Below are 17,558 nucleotides of genomic sequence, written 5' to 3' on the forward strand. Positions count from 1 at the left end.
AGTCCTGCACAGGCAAGCACACCCACAAACATGCATGCATCCCCTTTCCCTACCCAATTTAAGTCCACTCAGCCATTTTGCTACTTGAAAACAAACAGCAGGTGATCAGTGCACACTATATAGGATCCAGGGCTGAAGTGATGTCTCAACAGCTAAAAGAGTTTGATTCCCAGGGCTCACATTCTAGAAAGACAAGTAACTCCCACTTGCCTTCTGACCTCCACATATGCATGTGTGGGGCATGCCTGTGCATTCTCAGATACACATAAATAAAATGAATTAAAAACCTTAGAAGCAAGGTCCAAATTGTTCTCGTGGTGTGTGGATGTTGAAGAGGAGGTTTAACTTTTTCTCAACATTGTCTATTCTTTGTGTTAACTTCCGAAACATCTTAGCGATTGCTCTAAGTGCCCTGACTACTCACAATCCTGACCATTTTCTACAAAGGAGATAGATCTAATCACAAGCATGCATAATACAGTTTCTCTTTATGCAATGAGAATGGCTAAAGTAAATGGAAAAGCCATGCAATTCTAGCAAACTAACTAGCTTAGAAACGCACCCTCATCCAAGAACGAATACTCTCACGTCCCAGTCAGGTGAGCAGGGGCGTGTCCTGCCCTAATCACAGGAGTTTTCTACCAGCATTAAGTTGCTTTTACTCATGACACTAACTTGTTAGATAATTAGAGAAAAATGTTGATGTCTTTCCTTCCATTCTGTCATTTTCCCATGTCCTGCTGGTGTTTTCCATAAGTTTCTCCGTCTCAGATACTGTTCTATTGCTGTGAAGAGACACAATGACCAAGAAAAAGCATTTAACTAAGGGCTTGCTTACAGTTTCATCATCATGGTGGCAGCCAGGGGCTGGAGCTGAGAGCTGCATTCTCATCTGTAGGCAGAAAAGCAACACTGGGCCTAGTTTGGGCTTTAGGCAGCTCAAAGTCCTTCTGCTGTTTTCCCCCTCCCTCCCAGTGACACAGGACCTCCAACAAAGCCTCCAACAGCGCTTCCTAATCCTTTCAAATAGTGCCACTCCCTGACAACTAAGCATTCATAATCCATCCACAGCATGGGATGTGACTCTCCAATATGCAGGTGTGAACCCTTAGTGCCCATGACATTGATAAACCTCCAAATGTCACATGCTGCACTTTTATTACATAACATTCTCAAAATGGCAAGATCCCAGAGACAAAGGAATGAGGGGTTGTCGGGATTAGGGATTTGGGGCTGCATCAGGGTTGCTATAGTATTGTGACAGTTATGGGTCTGGACTGTCTTGCTGATTACACACACACACACACACACACACACACACACAGTGTTGATGTGAAATTCCTATTTTGATACTGGACCATAATCATTTAAGAGTCCGCTATTTAGAGCTGGGCAGTGGTGGCACACGCCTTTAATCCCAGCACTCAGGAGGCAGAGGCAGGTTAGTTCGAGGCCAACCTGGTCTACAAGAGCTATTTCCAGGACAGGGTCCAAAGCTACAGAGAAACCCTGTCTTGTAAAAACAATAACAACAACAAAAGAATCAACTATTTAAAAAACAGAAAACATCCAGAGAAAGCCTGTTTCTTATGACCTCAAAACAATTTTAAGGGTTTTAGTTTGTTACTGTGATAGGTATTCTGAGAGAAGTCTTTGTGTAGTTACCAGTGTAAGGAAGTTGGTTCCAATATTCTAAATATGAGTAGCTGGAAATAAATATCATTTTTATACACATAAATTAACATTTTATATTTCATATGTCAGTGTCCATAGTTCTATAATAATGTATGCTTAAAATCCCAACAAAATTCTCTCCAAACACATAGTTATATCACAAATTGTTATTTTTTTACGTGACAATTTGTATACCTATACTTTCATCTACAAATATTGTTAAATGCATACCTATTATCATACATCATTCAATAAAGCCTATAATTGAAATTTGTCTTAATTTTGCATACGTAGGTAAATTTAGATGTAAAAATTTAATATCCTTTTAAGAAAATAGTAAATCTTTTGTTAACAGTTTATATAAATTAAAGTTAGTCTTTTATTTATATTTTTTAAATTACATATAGCATAGAATTTCTCATCCCAACTGTTTTAAATGTGCAGTTTGCAGTTAATCCTCTTAAATGACTTCTGTTGTGTTAGGTATGACATTAACTCAAGAAGCGTCATTCAGCATATCAGACTTGGTGCTCCATAATGGATTTAATACATTTATAGAACTGAGCAATTTTCATAGGGTATTTTTTTTAGGTAGAAAGATGAAAATATCAAGAGGAGATATTCTTCCATGGACTGAGATAAATTTTCATTATCTGTAACAGGGATTCACACAAATTCAAATGAAAAAATGGTTTAGTTAAGACACAGAGGATTCAGAAAAGGGAATAAAAAACAAAGATTATGACTAAGCGTTGCCCTGCTGTTCTTTAGAAAATTTTACATCCTTAATCATTGTGTACACTGTTTGCAAGATGAAACAACCATCTTGTGCATAAATATATTCAGACCACTGTTCATAGAACGTTATTTCAGAGGCACCAACGGGGGAGTCATTTGTAAATTGCAATTTGTTTCCCTTCTTTTTCTTCATATTTTTTCTTTGTATGTTTCTATTTAGAAAATAGATTTGTCATGAGGGCTGGGAAAAACCATTCAGAGGTAAGACAATTCAGTGTACCCGTTTCCTGTGGAATTTGGCTCTCAGCTAGATGTTCATCTGGCGACTCAAATTATTAGTTCTGCGTGTGGCACTAACTTTCTACCAGATGGGATAAGGTTGAGGTGACATGCAGAGACCTACAAGGTTTGCTGCCGACTTCATAGTGCTTTCCTCCCTTGATCTCCTTTGTCTTGTTTGTTCTGCTGGCTTGGCGCAGGTCAACTGAGTATGATTTGGCAAGTCAGTATGAAGGTTAACGCTAGGACAAAAAAAAGGAAAAGCAGCATCTTATCAGCCATGGTGGTCCACTTTGGCAGTCATACTCACTGCCATTTCCTTCTTATTTTCATCCTTGATATGAAATCTGAAATTTAAGAGAGCCGAAGTATACCTTGTGCATTTTTTTTCTGCCCATCAGTGCCTGTGTAATTATTTATTGCCAGGAAACAAATGACTTAAGGCAGAGACTTAAGGCAAAATGGTTGAAACCAGGGTTACTTGAGAGGTTCCTGATGTTGGACTCTCTGTGTGAAATATCTCGTACACTTAGTTATCTTTGAAGCAATGCTAGAATGACTTGGGGCTGTCTCCATGGACCCTCATCCTTCAGTTCCTCTAGGCATCTTCATGCGGTGCTCACAGTCATGCCAATGACTGGAGCAAGTTCTCTGTTGCACCAGACTAAATGGATGCTATATTTTTTAAGGGCCTGGAATTGGGGGTGCAAATGAGGGCAGGTGTAGCAACTGGTCAACAATAGAAGTGGTGATACATGACCATGGCAAATTATGGGGAAAAGGCTTCATAACAGCTCAGTTGATTAAATATTTTCTGAGCAAGCATTAGAATTGAGTTCTGACCTCTAGAACCAAATAAAAAAGGCAGGCACAGAGGTGTATGTGCCTTTAATTCCAGGGTTGGGGAAATGGGGGGATAGGTGGAGCCTGAATGCCCACTGGTCAGCCAGTCAGAATGGTTAGCTCCAGGTTCAGTGAGGGGCGGTGCAAACAACCACAACAGCAACAGCAACAATCCAACATGGCGGCAAGTGATTGAGAAAGGTGCCCAACAGCCCATCATCTAGCCAACCCTTGCACTCTCCATTCTCCCTCATGCACACTGACAAAAGAACACAATGAAAGACAGAATCCTGGTTTGGGCAGGTTTCTTCATGGAAACGGCAGATGAAGCTCTCCCTAAAAGAGAGGTCCACTTCAAAGAGCCTTAAGAGCATTTGTAGAAAGTTACAAGTCAATAGCTCAGATTTTAAACAGAAGTGAGACGTGTTCCACACCGCGAACTTGAGCAGCAACTTTACAATTGTTTCAGCAATTTCTGGGGGTGGGGAGACAGGTCATCCACGAAGAGCTTGGCTTGCAAGCACAATGAACTGAGCTAGAGCCCCAGATGACACCGAGAATCCACTGGTCCGCCTGTCTAAGCAAAACCCAGTGTCAGGTCAGTATAGAGCCAGTCTTGAAAACCAAGGTGAAGGCATTCCTGAGGAACCATACCTGAGACAAGTAATACACAGACGCAGACACACACGCAGACATATAAACACAGGCATACACACAGAGACATATACAGACATATAAAAAGACATATACATAAACACACACACCAAAATATACACAGACACATACATAGACACACAGACTCACACAGAGACATACACATAGACACATACATAGACATACAGACACGCACAGAGACATATATACAGACACATACATAGACATGCAGACACAGAAACACACAAGCATGTACATATACTCACAAAACAAATGTATAAATAAATAAAATTCTTATTCTGAATTTTGGAAAGAAGAAGGGATACAGATACCACATATTTAATTTTTTAAAAATAAGAAAAAAAATAAATAAAATATGAAGCCAGATGGTGGTAGCACACGCCTTTAACCTCAACATTCAGGAGGTAGAGGCAGGTGGATTTCTGTGAGTTTGAGGGCAGCCTGGTCTATAAGAGCTAGTTCTAGGACAGTCAGAGGTGTTACACAGAGAAAATCTGTCTCAAAAAATATGAAATTGTAGCTTCTATTTTAATTTTCATTATGATTTAGCACATAGTTTGAACTAATATTATTAAATTTCATTTTAAAAGCAAATTCTGGGTTATGGCACTTATTATTATTATTATCATTTGTGTTCTTACAAGAGGAAATTGAGTTTCAGGAAAATTAAGAGGTTTGTCCCCAAATCACCTATCTGAAGTGCTCAGCCCTGCTGCCGGGTTCATTCAGTATTCATTTTGTCATAGTGCTTGTCTGGAATGCAATTAATTCATTCAAATCCACCAGTTTGACCTCTACATGTATATAAGTTTTGAGGCGGTTCCAATCCTGCAGAAAACAAGCAGAGTGCACCTCTCCCTTCTTTGGGCTTCTTTGATTTTCTTTTTGACTCAACTGATAAAGAAGATGTTTTATTGCTAAATTTCTGTGTGCTTCTCTCCTTAAGAGGGGATGGAGCATCTGTATCGTTCTTTTCTTCGTGGAACACCTCACATACTGTTTCAACCCTGCCAGGTATGAAATCAATGTTCAGTTTGATAAACTTCACAATAAAATCTTGTGAAGACAGGCAAGTGAGATAGATTTAGGGTTACTCTGAAAAGTCAACTTTAAGGTATGCTGTCCAATCTCCACCAGATATTTGCTACTTTTAAGTTTGATTAAGGATTGATATTGTGACCATAGTGAGGTAACTCAGTAGATAAAACCACTTTCTACTCTTCTAGAGACTAGAATTTGGTCCTTAAAACATGTGATTGACAATCTTCAGCAACTTCACTGTGTCTATTGCTCTCCCTCTTTTTTACCTCTATGAGCAGCATATTAATCATGTTTGCACACACACACACACACACACACACAGAGAGAGAGAGAGAGAGAGAGAGAGAGAGAGAGAGATGCCTTATTTAATATAAAGGTCAGTATTTTACCCCTAAATAATCCAACTCTGATTATTGAAGATCAATGTTCTATTGATTGAAAGGTTTATCACATAAAAATCCGTCACTTGATTCAGCATGAAGGTGGGACTAAGGTCTTATGCAACCCAGAGTGGCCCCAACCTCTATGTGGTTAACAATACTCTTGAACTTCTGTCTCTCTTTCCTCCACCTTCTGTGTGTTGGGATTTCAGGCACATACCATCATGCTGAAATTATGTGGTATTGGGCCTGGAACTCAAATACTTGCAAGCACTCTACCTATTGAATTGCATCCTCGGTCTTTAATATAAATTTAAGCTTTTCTTTTACAAGAAATACAAATTACTTGGATGCATGGAAAAAAAAGCCTGAAATATAACCAAACCTTCAGTTTTGCTTTGTCCAATGAGAAAAGCTTCAGGACAGCATTAAAGACAACTGCTGCACTGCCGGGTGCATCCCCTTCCATGCATATGTACTGATAGACTTCTCCTATTTAACCTAATTTGAATATTTAAAATGTTCTACTTCTTATGCATGCAATTATATTGCCTTCTTGTAATTTGCACATCTCAAAAATTTTAAATTGATCATGGCATGCATAAATAAACAATCATAAAATGAGCCCAAGGTAGATTAAAAGGACTCTTTTTAAAAATTAAAAGGTAGTGGAAGACAAGCCCACGTGTAGGAGGAGGAAGACAGAGGGGAAGAAGAGAGTAGTGAGGGGGTTGGGGAGAGCTTATGCAATGGTGAAAAGGAGTCTAGAAGCAAGAAAATGTTTATGGATAGCATATACGTATGCAGACACACCTGTATGCACACATAACTCCAGCCAGGACAAATGTTAATCCTAGATGCCTTTGTACTGCAGTATGATCAGAAGGTCACTTAACTTGTCTATGTCTCTCTTCGACCCTTGAAAATATTTGGAGTCTGCAGTTATCTCAAGACCGTGGAATAAGAATAAGATGTATTAATACAATGGAGTACTTGATGATCTGTTTAACCTAACAACACAAGTTTGTATTAAATACTAGTTCTTAGTGTTTTTAAAACATTGTGTGTGTCCATGCATGTATGTATGTGTGCATGTGTGTATGCGTGTGTGTGTGTGTGTGTGTGTGTGTGTGTGTGTGTGTGTGAGAGAGAGAGAGAGAGAGAGAGAGAGAGAGAGAAACAGAGAGAGACAGAGAGAGACAGAGAGAGATATGAGTACACTTCTTAGACCCTGTGGAGCTGGAGTTCCAGGCAATTGTTAGCCCCATTGTGGGTGCTGGGAACTGAACTCCATTTCTCTGCAAGAGCAGTCAAGTGTTCTTGACCACTGAGCCCCTACTTTGTAACATTATTTAAAGCATGTCAGGTGACTGTATTATCATATTGTTTACCAACTGTGTATAAGAAGTAAACTTTGATTATAATCCCAAAAGGGAAAATATAGCTACTGGTATGAGAGGTCCTTCTGTCTATGTGTTGCTATTATTGGTTAATAAATAAAGAAACTGCCTTGGCCTGTTGATAGGGCAGAACTTAGGTAGGTGGGGAAAACTGGACTGAATGCTGAGAGGAAGAAGGTAGAGTTGGAGAGAAGCCATGGAACTACTGGAGACAGATGTGCTGAAACTTTGCTGGTAGGCCACGACCTCGTGGTGATGCATGGATTAATGGAGATGGGTAAAATTAATATATAAGAGGTAGCCAATAAGAAACTAGAGCTAATGGGCCAAGCAATCATTTAATTAATATGGTTTCTGTGTGATTATTTTGGGTCTAAGCTAGCTGGGCATCTGGGAAGAACAAATGATCTCCTGTCCATCATTCTACTTATATTTGAAATAAGTTTGAGTAGGGGATACACATTTTAATGATATTTATTGAAATAATTTTATACAGATACTTTTTCATGTTTCTTTAATATTGTATTGCAGCATTTTTATTTATTCTATTTAAAGCAACAAAACTCTGATGTTGCAAATGTTTCTCAGGTTTTGTTCAATTCATGTCTCGCACTACTAGATTTATTAATATAAGTGTGTTGAAGGTCTGAGCTTTTATGTACAGATTATGATTATATCACTATGAACATTTATCTATTATTTTTAATTTTGATAGTTTGTGTTCACAGATTTGGTCAATGTGAGTTTTAATTTATGTGTTTTCAACATTGAAAAGCAATAAGTACATGCAACTTATATTAATCCATTTGAATATTTGCATAAATATGATTCTGCCTTTCCATATTTAGGAACATTGCCTAGATCAGCTGCACTTGGATATTAATAGACAAGTCTGAGGAATTTCTTAAAAGCATATTTTGGTTTTGGTCTGGGGGATTAAATTCAATCTTGACACCTGTGAACCAAGTTAACTGCCCGCAGCTACATCTCTGTACCCCAAATAGTATTTTACAAAGGTCAGCAACTGAAGAAAGTTGCATCTCTGTCTACAACAGAATTGTTACAATGTGGTGCAGCTAATGAATATGGACACTAACCCCCCCAAAAATGGAATTAATCAGAGTATGATGGGGGCAGATACCATCTTGAGTGCACGTTAGATGTGGGGTCACAATTACGTTGTTTTAATTCCTGAAAGATGAGCATGAAATATGTACTATAAAACTATGCAGGAATTCACAAGTGAGCTAAGCCCTTTAAGGTAAGAGCAGGCTTGTTTCCTTGGGAAAGAGAGTAAGGGATCTGATCTGGGAAGCACACAGGAGACTTTCCGGTTGGGCTAGTTCTTGAGCATCCTTGTGAAACAAAAGTGTTCACCCCTTGTTTCTGTGGATGCCTTCCTCTGAGCTCCCATCTTTCTTTTCTGTAGTGATCATCCAATTGTAATCTTCAATAACTCAGATGTGATAGAGGAGTTTACCCTTTGTATTTAAGTTTATTTTCATTAGTTGTTAATGTAAATATTTTTCCTTTTCAATAATGGAAGATTTATTTGCTCTCATTAATCCACAACTTTAGAGCGTTTACAATGTGTCTCATAGATCCATTTTGAGAGAAATTAAGTTGTCTTTGGTCTCCAGGTTTTCTTTTGATGGACACAGTATAAAACTTAGATAATAAATAGAATAATGTTCTAGGAAAGATTGGAGAGTCTTGTTCACAGACTGTAGGTGACTTGGAAAGGAAAGAAGAAATTCTAGAAGAGGAAGGAGAGGTGATTATGGGGTTGAGGAATTTCCTTGCCGCTGGCTGACTCCATTCTCTGTGTAGTTAGGGTCAAGGTCATTTGCAGAGTGACAGAAGATTAACCTTGACAAAACATGTGATTTCTGAAGCATTTGTAGAATTGGGGTTCCGTGGCCTTTCCATCACTACTTAGGAACATGTGTTCACATCAATGAGGCTATGGGGTTATTTCTTATTCAGAACTCCATCTTCATGAGATCAAGCAATATTTATCACTAAACAATTCCAGCAATGACTCCAACTCTTCCCTGTTTACATCCAGCTCCTATGTAGCTAAGCAAGTGGACTTGTTATTTCACTATGTTTAGTCAAAGTCTTTTTTTTTTTGCATCTGAAAACCAAATCTTCCTGGTGGATTGCATATAACAAGGGAATGAAGCATAACCAATAAAGTATCAGCTCCTTGCTTAGCCTTTCTTGACATAGGTTGGACTCTTGCCATGCCCATGCCAGCATGCCGGAGAGGAGTGGCTAGTGACCCGTTACTAATAGGGAGCCAATGACCAGACACTTAAGGGCCTATCCTTCACCCCTCACCTACTTGCTGTTCTTACTCCTGTGTCTTTCGGTGCTGCCGAGGTTGGTCAAATCCGGCTGAGAACTTCCAGCAAATCCACAGATTAATTAAGTTTAAAAATGTCAACATTTTAAATCACTGAATGACTTATTGAGTGGTAAATGACTCTGAGTTTAGACTACCCTACTTTGAAGAAGGTTAGTTGTGCCACTTGCTCTGAACTGGGTAGAAGTCAAGATAAATTGTATTTTCAGTGAACAATACAGACTTGTTATAAAATTCATGCTAAATGAGCTATCTAAATTATCATTCTCTTCTGCTCCAGGGAAACTAAAATCTGAACTTGAAGGTCAGTCCAGTCACGTTTCCAATGTCAATGATGTCTCATAACACCATGCTATATCTTTTATTTAATTTATCAGTTCATATCAAGAGCCACTAAAACCTACAACATCTATAATTCATGTGCCAGTTACTTTTATTTTAAAATGAGACTCATTCAGGTTTAAAAATATTATGTGTTCATTAAAATAGAAAAATGCACAAAAGTCTAAAGAAGATTTTTTTTAAAAAAAGAATCTATAATCTCATCAACCCAGAAAGAATAATTTCGTATTTCAGCTGAGTTAGAGTTCTCTTAAGTGGTTTTGCAAATTCAGATGTGGTCTAACTGACCTCCTGCAGACAGAAATATACTCTATATGCAAATCCAGAAACCCTTGACTATGGTCTGCAATATAGATATGTGTGCCACGCACATGCCTTATCGTGGGGGTAATTTGTAGACTATTGGGGATGTGCAAAGGAAACTATATTGAAAGCTATGGCACTAATAGTAAAAACTGTATCAACTGACTGAGATTTTGAATATTAAAAGTAATTTCATATTTTTCCAGCAATCAAAATGTTAGATTTTCTTGCACATAATTTGAATAAAATAACGTCAATGATAATGCTATTTTTTCATGCAGAGTGTACACAAGGACCGATGTCAAGCTCCCTGCATTTGCAATGTCCCCTTTCCTTCCAAACAGCAACCTGAAATAGAGAACGAGTGTGTCTTTTCTTTTACAGGTGGAGAAAATGGAATCCAGGGAGACTGAGGCATGTGTCAAGGTGGCATTGTTAATAAAATTAAGAACCAGGACTTAGTCCAATACAAAATATCACCAGCTATACTCTGGAAACCACTCTGCTTCAGGACATTCACATCTGAACACACCTGGGCTGAGTGGTTTGGACTAGATTGTTATGCTATTCAATTGAGAGTATAAATCTGATGTGTTTCGTGCCTTGTCAAGTTTAGTGGGGAAAGGCTTCTGTTGGAAGCTCAGCCCGTGAACCGAGTCATTTGCTTCTAACCACAGACTTAGAATTTCATTTCATTCCCATGCAACACTGGGCTTTGATGCTTCACCTTTGGGAGAGTGAGTGACTCTTCTCTATAGCCCGAGGGTCAGAGTGAAGTAGTAGAAATGATATTGGATATTTGAACATATGGATGGAGGTGTAATTTTTAATTCCCATCAGTGTACTGAAATAGAGGCATGCGCATTTCTAGAGATCAAACCAAGAATGCAGATGAGCTCCATTTGAGCCAACATGTCAATTCTCAGTATTATGCTAAAAAGAAGTCATAAACCAGTTGGTGAAAGCCTAACAAACTGCTTGTTCTTACCACTTAGCGGTTACTATTGACCTACTTGACATGAAGTCAGCAAAAAGAAGGAAAGAATGGAAGAGAAAGAAAAGCCAAAAGATAGAAGAGAAAACTGGGGCAGGGAGAAACAGACAAAGAAACAGAGGCTGAGTTTTTCCACCACAGAGACTTTACCTAATCACCCAGCAGCCAATAACAGTTGAGACCTCCCTGGGGTGGGGAGATTTCAGGAACAAGGATCTGTCCTTCTTAAAGAAGCCCCTCTCTATGACCCAGCTCAGTCCTCCGTGAACTATAATTTTTGTTTAATAACTTACAATTACTGAGAGCCTCAGCATTCATTTATGTAGAACACTTTTATCCTTTCTGCTTTCTTTCTTTTATGTGTTGTTGTCTCGAGTTTTTTTTTTAGCATCATAAAATCAATGTGCTTTTTTCATTTGTGTCTTATATTTGGAGTTGTGTTTTTATGTGGAAATGACTGTTTTTTTCCATGAAATAAGTTACTGTGTCTTGAGTAGATATTACGGCTTGTTATTTTCAGTTAACTTTTCTTTTTTTCTTTTTTTTCCCTTTTTTTCCCTTTGAGACAGGATTTCTCTGTAGCTTTGGAGCATGTCCTGGAACTCATGGAGATCCACCTGCTTCTGCCTGCCTCTGTTGCCCAAGTGTTGGGATTAAAGGCATGCACCACCACCACTCGGCTCAGTTTTCAGTTAACTTTTCTATTACTTGGTGTGTTATCAACTATACAATGTAGAAAGCCAGGTTAATTTTATTTCTAAGTGGATAAATGTTTGATCCATAATAATTATACAATAATTCATTTCCTTATCCTTTTGTGAAAGTTAGATGCCAAATAAAAATTGTATAGATAACTATTTCTGGACTTTGAATTTTGAAAATATGTTTTTCTGTTATTCTGAGTTTTTCTTTGCTTTCTCGGTTTTTTTTTCTTCTCACATCTAGGACCAAACTCAAGGCCTTGTGATTGATAGGCAAGTTATTTCCTCACCCAAGGTAACTCTGATGCTTCGTTTTTCTTTTTTAAAAAGATTTTTATTTATTTTTACTTTATTTGTATGAGTATTTTACCCAAGTGCATATATGGGCACCAGGTCTGTACGTGGTATCCATAGATGTCAGAAGCATGTATTGATCTCATGGAGCTGGATTTCTAGATGGTGGTGAACCTCCATGTATGTGCTAGGAACTGAACCTAGTTCTCTGAAAGAGCAGCCAGTGCTCTTAACTGCCAAGCTATTGCTCTAGTCCCACCACTCTGTTTCTATATTAGCTATATTACTATATTAGTTCTATACTGCATCCTTTACTGAATCTCTGTGGTATGAGAAAATAATTCATACTGCAACATTATCACTACTGTAGGGCGAACTCTGCCCTTCCTAAGTCATATCTCAAAGTACTAACTCCTAATATCTCAGACTGTGGCTATATTTGGAGATGGGCTCTTTATACAGTTAAAAGTTAGTTTTAATAGAGTTTTAAGTTTAAAATTAGTCTGTAAGGGTGGGATTCAAGCCCATGTGACATAGAAGAAGTGAAGGTTTCGACACAGGCAGTGAGAGACCATGAGAGGACTCGGGGAGAAAATGACCATAGGCAAGCTACCACTGAAGGATTTGGAAGAAGGAGCAGCTCCAGAAACCTTGGACTGCAGCCTAATCACATACTGCTGTACAATCCAAGTCATCTACAGTACTTCATTATAACACCTCTGGAAATGATAACAGCCACAATTATTGTCTTACCCAACAGTATCCTAGAAAGTTATTTTTAATATGTGATCTGAGATCACTCTGTTTCATTGAAGTTTAAAAAATAATTTTCTTCTTAACCTATTTGCTTCAGATTTTGTCCATTATATTATTGTGTTAGTTTAACACTGGATTTTATTGATTAAAAAATTGGGAATGTTACTCTTACTTTTTCAATGACAATTTTAATGTGTCTGTGAATACAGGAGGGAAGGGGGTATCACTAGTGAGCCGAGGGTAATGAAAGGAAGTGTTTTGGGAGGGTAGACACAGGTGTGAAGGCCAGGGATGCTATCATGGCAGCTTCCGGATGAGCTTGTGCAGGAAGCAAAGCAGAACTGTACATCGCAAACCATGTGATACTGTGATATGTACATCTTAAACGGTAGTTCCAGGGTGAGCCTGAGCATTGAGTGGTGTTTCCTAGGCATGCATGAACAAGCACCACTCATGTGGGATAGGAAACTTGAACCACTGCATCACCAAAAATACCACCCCATCATGGGTGATCCTCATGCAAACCCAATCCCTGTGGCTCCCTGTCCAATGTGCAGGTAATTCCACTAACGAGAGGCTCCTCTATCCAACACTTTCCTGCTGTTCATATACCCATGGGTCAGGACCTCTTGAGTCTTGTGACCTTTTTGAACTTCCTGAGTTTTGTAATTTGAAGCAGTTTCCCCCTTTCAGAGGGAATATTGATATTCTGAGACTGCTGAACATTACATGTTTCCAGGCAGTGACCCATGCGCCTTATATTGATATGTAGGACCCCAGAGTTACCAGAACCTTCACACTTTTCTTAGGTCTGGTCATGTTCTGATATGGACATGTTTTGAATCCTATCGGTACCCATAGTTCTGCTCTCTGTGGCTTCCTAGTCAGCTCTCTCTGTATTTCTAAAACTGCTCTGTGGTTTGTTCTCCTCTCAGTTTGCAGCATAATTAATAGACTTTTTTATGTTTTCTGACCATATAAAATGATTTTGTCACCTTAAGCAGTATTGGTTCCCACACAGTGACCTCCCTACAGCAGCATTCCCCACTACCAGTCTTTCTTGATGAAACTAGAAATCTCTTTCTGTTTATTTTCAATAAACCTGAACTACACTTAAGAGAAAGCCTGGCACCCAATTCTGCATTTAAAAGATGGTTACTTGTCAGAGAGGGAAGTCTGTATATTATGTTGTACTCCAAGGAAAATGTCAAAGTGCTTGGAAAAATGAAAAATGTTGCGCTTCTCAGTAGAAATACAGAATATTGCTGTGTCTTCTATTGTGAGCTTTTTAGCTTTCATGCTGCAGTTAGAGTGATTATTGCATGAGATTTTCTTAACACTTTATTGATCTCATTAAAAGTGGCTTAAGAAATTCATAAAGCTAGTAGAATGGTAAGCAAAGAACTGAAGATTTATTTACATAGAAGTAAGGGTACCTTTGAAGTTGATAGCTGTTGGCACATATCATCAACATGTAACATTTATGTCAGCAGTCTTCACTGAAGAACACAGTCAGAATAATACCTGTCCAACATTGTAATTCGCCGTTGCTTTAATTTTCTAATTTTTTTCACAAGAAAGAGAAAATCTTGGAACAGAATATTTTATCAAAAGAGTTTTTTGTAAAACAAACAAACAAACAAAGAACTTTCAAACAACTCAGGCCTAAGGTATCCCAAGTACTCAACCCTGTGTAACACAGAGGAGCACAAAACGATCTCTGCAGCCTGTGTATATGTGTGTGTGTGTCTGTGTGCAACAATAATAACTGAAGAATAGGTCATGAGAGGGAGTTGGAAATACATGGGAGAAGTCAGAAGTGTGAGTGGTGGAGCTGCCGTGATGTAAGTACAGGGCTCATGAAGTCTGCAAGACTAGAAACAACAAAAATCTCTCAGGCTAATTTGCCAAGGACTAAACCATGTGTCCAATGTCCTTTCAGCTTTGCCTCAAACTGAGGAAAGATGCTGTGACAGACAGAGCAAGCACGGTTGTAGTTTAATAAAATTTTCAGAACCCCTTTTTACTCATTTTCTTAGCCTGCCTTCCTTCCTTCCTTCCTTCCTTCCTTCCTTCCTTCCTTCCTTCCTTTCTTTCTTTCTTTCTTTCTTTCTTCTCATCCTCCTCCTTCTCCTTTTTTTTAAAGTTAGATTATGATGTCTATCAGAAGTAGAGACAAGAGTCTCAGAGACAAGTGTCCCAGCCCACGGAGTCTGAAATGGAAGATGACTCTAATTACTGGTAGGACCCATGAAGGGGTATGTAAGGGGGAGACACAGCAGGGTAGTGTGTCCGTATTTTGTGAATTATTCCATGAACACACATGGGTGACAGATTCTGAATGTGTGAGCGAGGCTGAGGAGATGGATGGTTCCTTTTAGTCCTGCCTCACTGAGGTTGAATCCAACTGAGCCTTCCTTTGTGTTGTGATTAGCTAATGGCGTATTCATCCTTTGCACAAATTCTCATCTCCTCTCATCCATCCATTTTCCACGTAGAAGTTCTGTTCTTTCCAAGTCCTCTTTCATGGGTAGTGTGGTTGTATCAATCTCAGGTCCCGTGTGAAATAAAAACAGGGGACTCCTTGTTACGTAGCCATAAAGAATGATAGGACAATACTAGCAGGGAGTCATGCCAAAATGCAGGGCCCTCTGAACGCAGCAGGCCAGCTGTGTTGGAGGAGGCAGCCTAGCCCTCTTTCTGGCTGTGTCTTTCATTCCTAATTGTACTGAGTGCGTTCCAAGTCTCTAATAATTAGTGAATAAGCCTGAGGATGATTCAGCTTGGATTATGAACACAGTGCTTCTGTTCTCACAAAACTTGTAAGTCCAAAAGTGATGGTGTTTGGAAAAGGGTAGCTTTTGGAGGATGATTAACTGTAAATGGTTTCATTTAGGGTAGAATTGGCTTCCAGGATGATATTAAAAAAGGACAGAGCTTCCTTCCTCCTTCCCCCAACCCCCTCTGTCTCCCCCTGCAGGTAGATAGCGTACCCTGACTTTGGTCTGGAATCCCTCTCCTGAACTTGGTCAAACTGTATAGTCTATGGCTCCTGTGTAGTCTATGCATGGGGAGGAAGGCTTCCACTCTCATAGAGCTATCTTCTACAACCCCAAGCAAATGTCTGAAACTGCTGACAGCAGCTCACCCTGAAGAGTCCATGCATTTTACCATACAACCTCACCCATGATAAACCCTCATCTTTTTATTTTAAGGCCCCATATTAGAGACTTTGTTTGGGCACATTAAATCTGCCAGAATTGCTTCTTTTGTACTTCTGAGTCATTGGTAGGTAGCATAAGAACTGCCGGAATACAAGATGCAAGTCAGCCTTCACTGTGATAGCTACTATGAGTAGTGAGTAGATAGTTCATACGGGGTGGATACACTAGACACAGAGATGATTCATGACTCATGACTCATAGCATATATAGAAAGTATGAGGCTTTGTCATGCTATTCAAAATTACATGCATTTAACATATATGAATTATGAATTATGGAGATTTCCATTTAATATTTTGAAGCTACAGTTGATTGTGGGCAATGCTAATGTTTGTGTTTTTGTGAATATTCTGGTTCTGGAGTCCCTGAGTTATGTCAGTTTTGAGAATCTTGCAAACAATGCTGAGGAAGGATTTTCAGTCACTTGTCTCTTCCTTTGACATGGAGAGTCAGGTCCCTTTTTCCAGCCATTTATTTTACTATGCATATTGATCTCTGTGCCACATTTGCTTCTAACTGGAACCTTTCAATATTGTGTGCCAAAGTACCTCTAATTAATACTTCATATTAATTTTGGTTAGACAGAAGGGGGCTCTGTGTGTCTTGACTTCCTGCCAATGTAATCTAATAGGGGCTGCAGGGATGGGAAATAAATATTATCTTAAAACTGTGATGAGAAATGCATTAGTTATAATTTGTCTTAAAAGTGAGTTATGTTTTAGTTAAGTGATTACAAATGCCTTTAGCAGATATGGGGGCTGGGAATGGGTACCCAGTTTGCATTGTAGCCCTTTTGTGATCTTGTACAGTGCGACTTGTTCATTTCATTTATATCAATGTCCAGGCTGTGACCTGAATGTCCCTTGAATCCTTAAGTATATGTTGGACTCTACCAGTATCTTCCAGCTACATGCTGGAGACAAGGATTAAAGTAGTTCATAAAGAGGAGCCCCAACAAATGGGACAGGATCCCTTCTTCGAAGAGTCAAAGAGGTGGGGCATCCTCTCTTTGAGTAGCTACATAAGAAAGGGAAACAGGGAATCAAAGAAAGGAAGATGGTTGGTTTTGATGTCAACTTCATAGGACTTAAATTGACCACAGAGAAAACGTGGTGGGTATGTTTGTGAGGTGAGTTTCTAGGTTAGGCTAATTGAAGGAGAGACATACTTGTACTGGGGGAAGCACCATTCCTAGAGGAAATGAAAAGTGCAAGCAAGCTGACCACCAGCATTCACCTGTCTCTCTCCTTTCTCGGTGTGGATACAACGTGACAGCTGCTTTACCATTATGCTTTCCCTCCTATGCTGACAATGGCCTCAAACTATGAACCAAGCTAAACCCTTCCTTCTGAAGTCGCGTTTGTCTAGCATTTTGTCACAGCAGTGATGTAGGTAACTGATCATAAGGTCTCCCCAGAAGGCAACTTTCGCAACCTGATAATCTTGAACTACTCATCCCACAGAATTTAGAGAAATGCATTATTTAACTATTTGAATTACCAAGTCTATGGCACTTTGTGATATAACCCTCTCAGATACTTTAATC

This window comes from Myodes glareolus, chromosome 4, assembly GCF_982192425.1.
Source record: "Myodes glareolus chromosome 4, mMyoGla1.1, whole genome shotgun sequence".
NCBI classification, from domain to species: Eukaryota; Metazoa; Chordata; class Mammalia; order Rodentia; family Cricetidae; genus Myodes; species Myodes glareolus.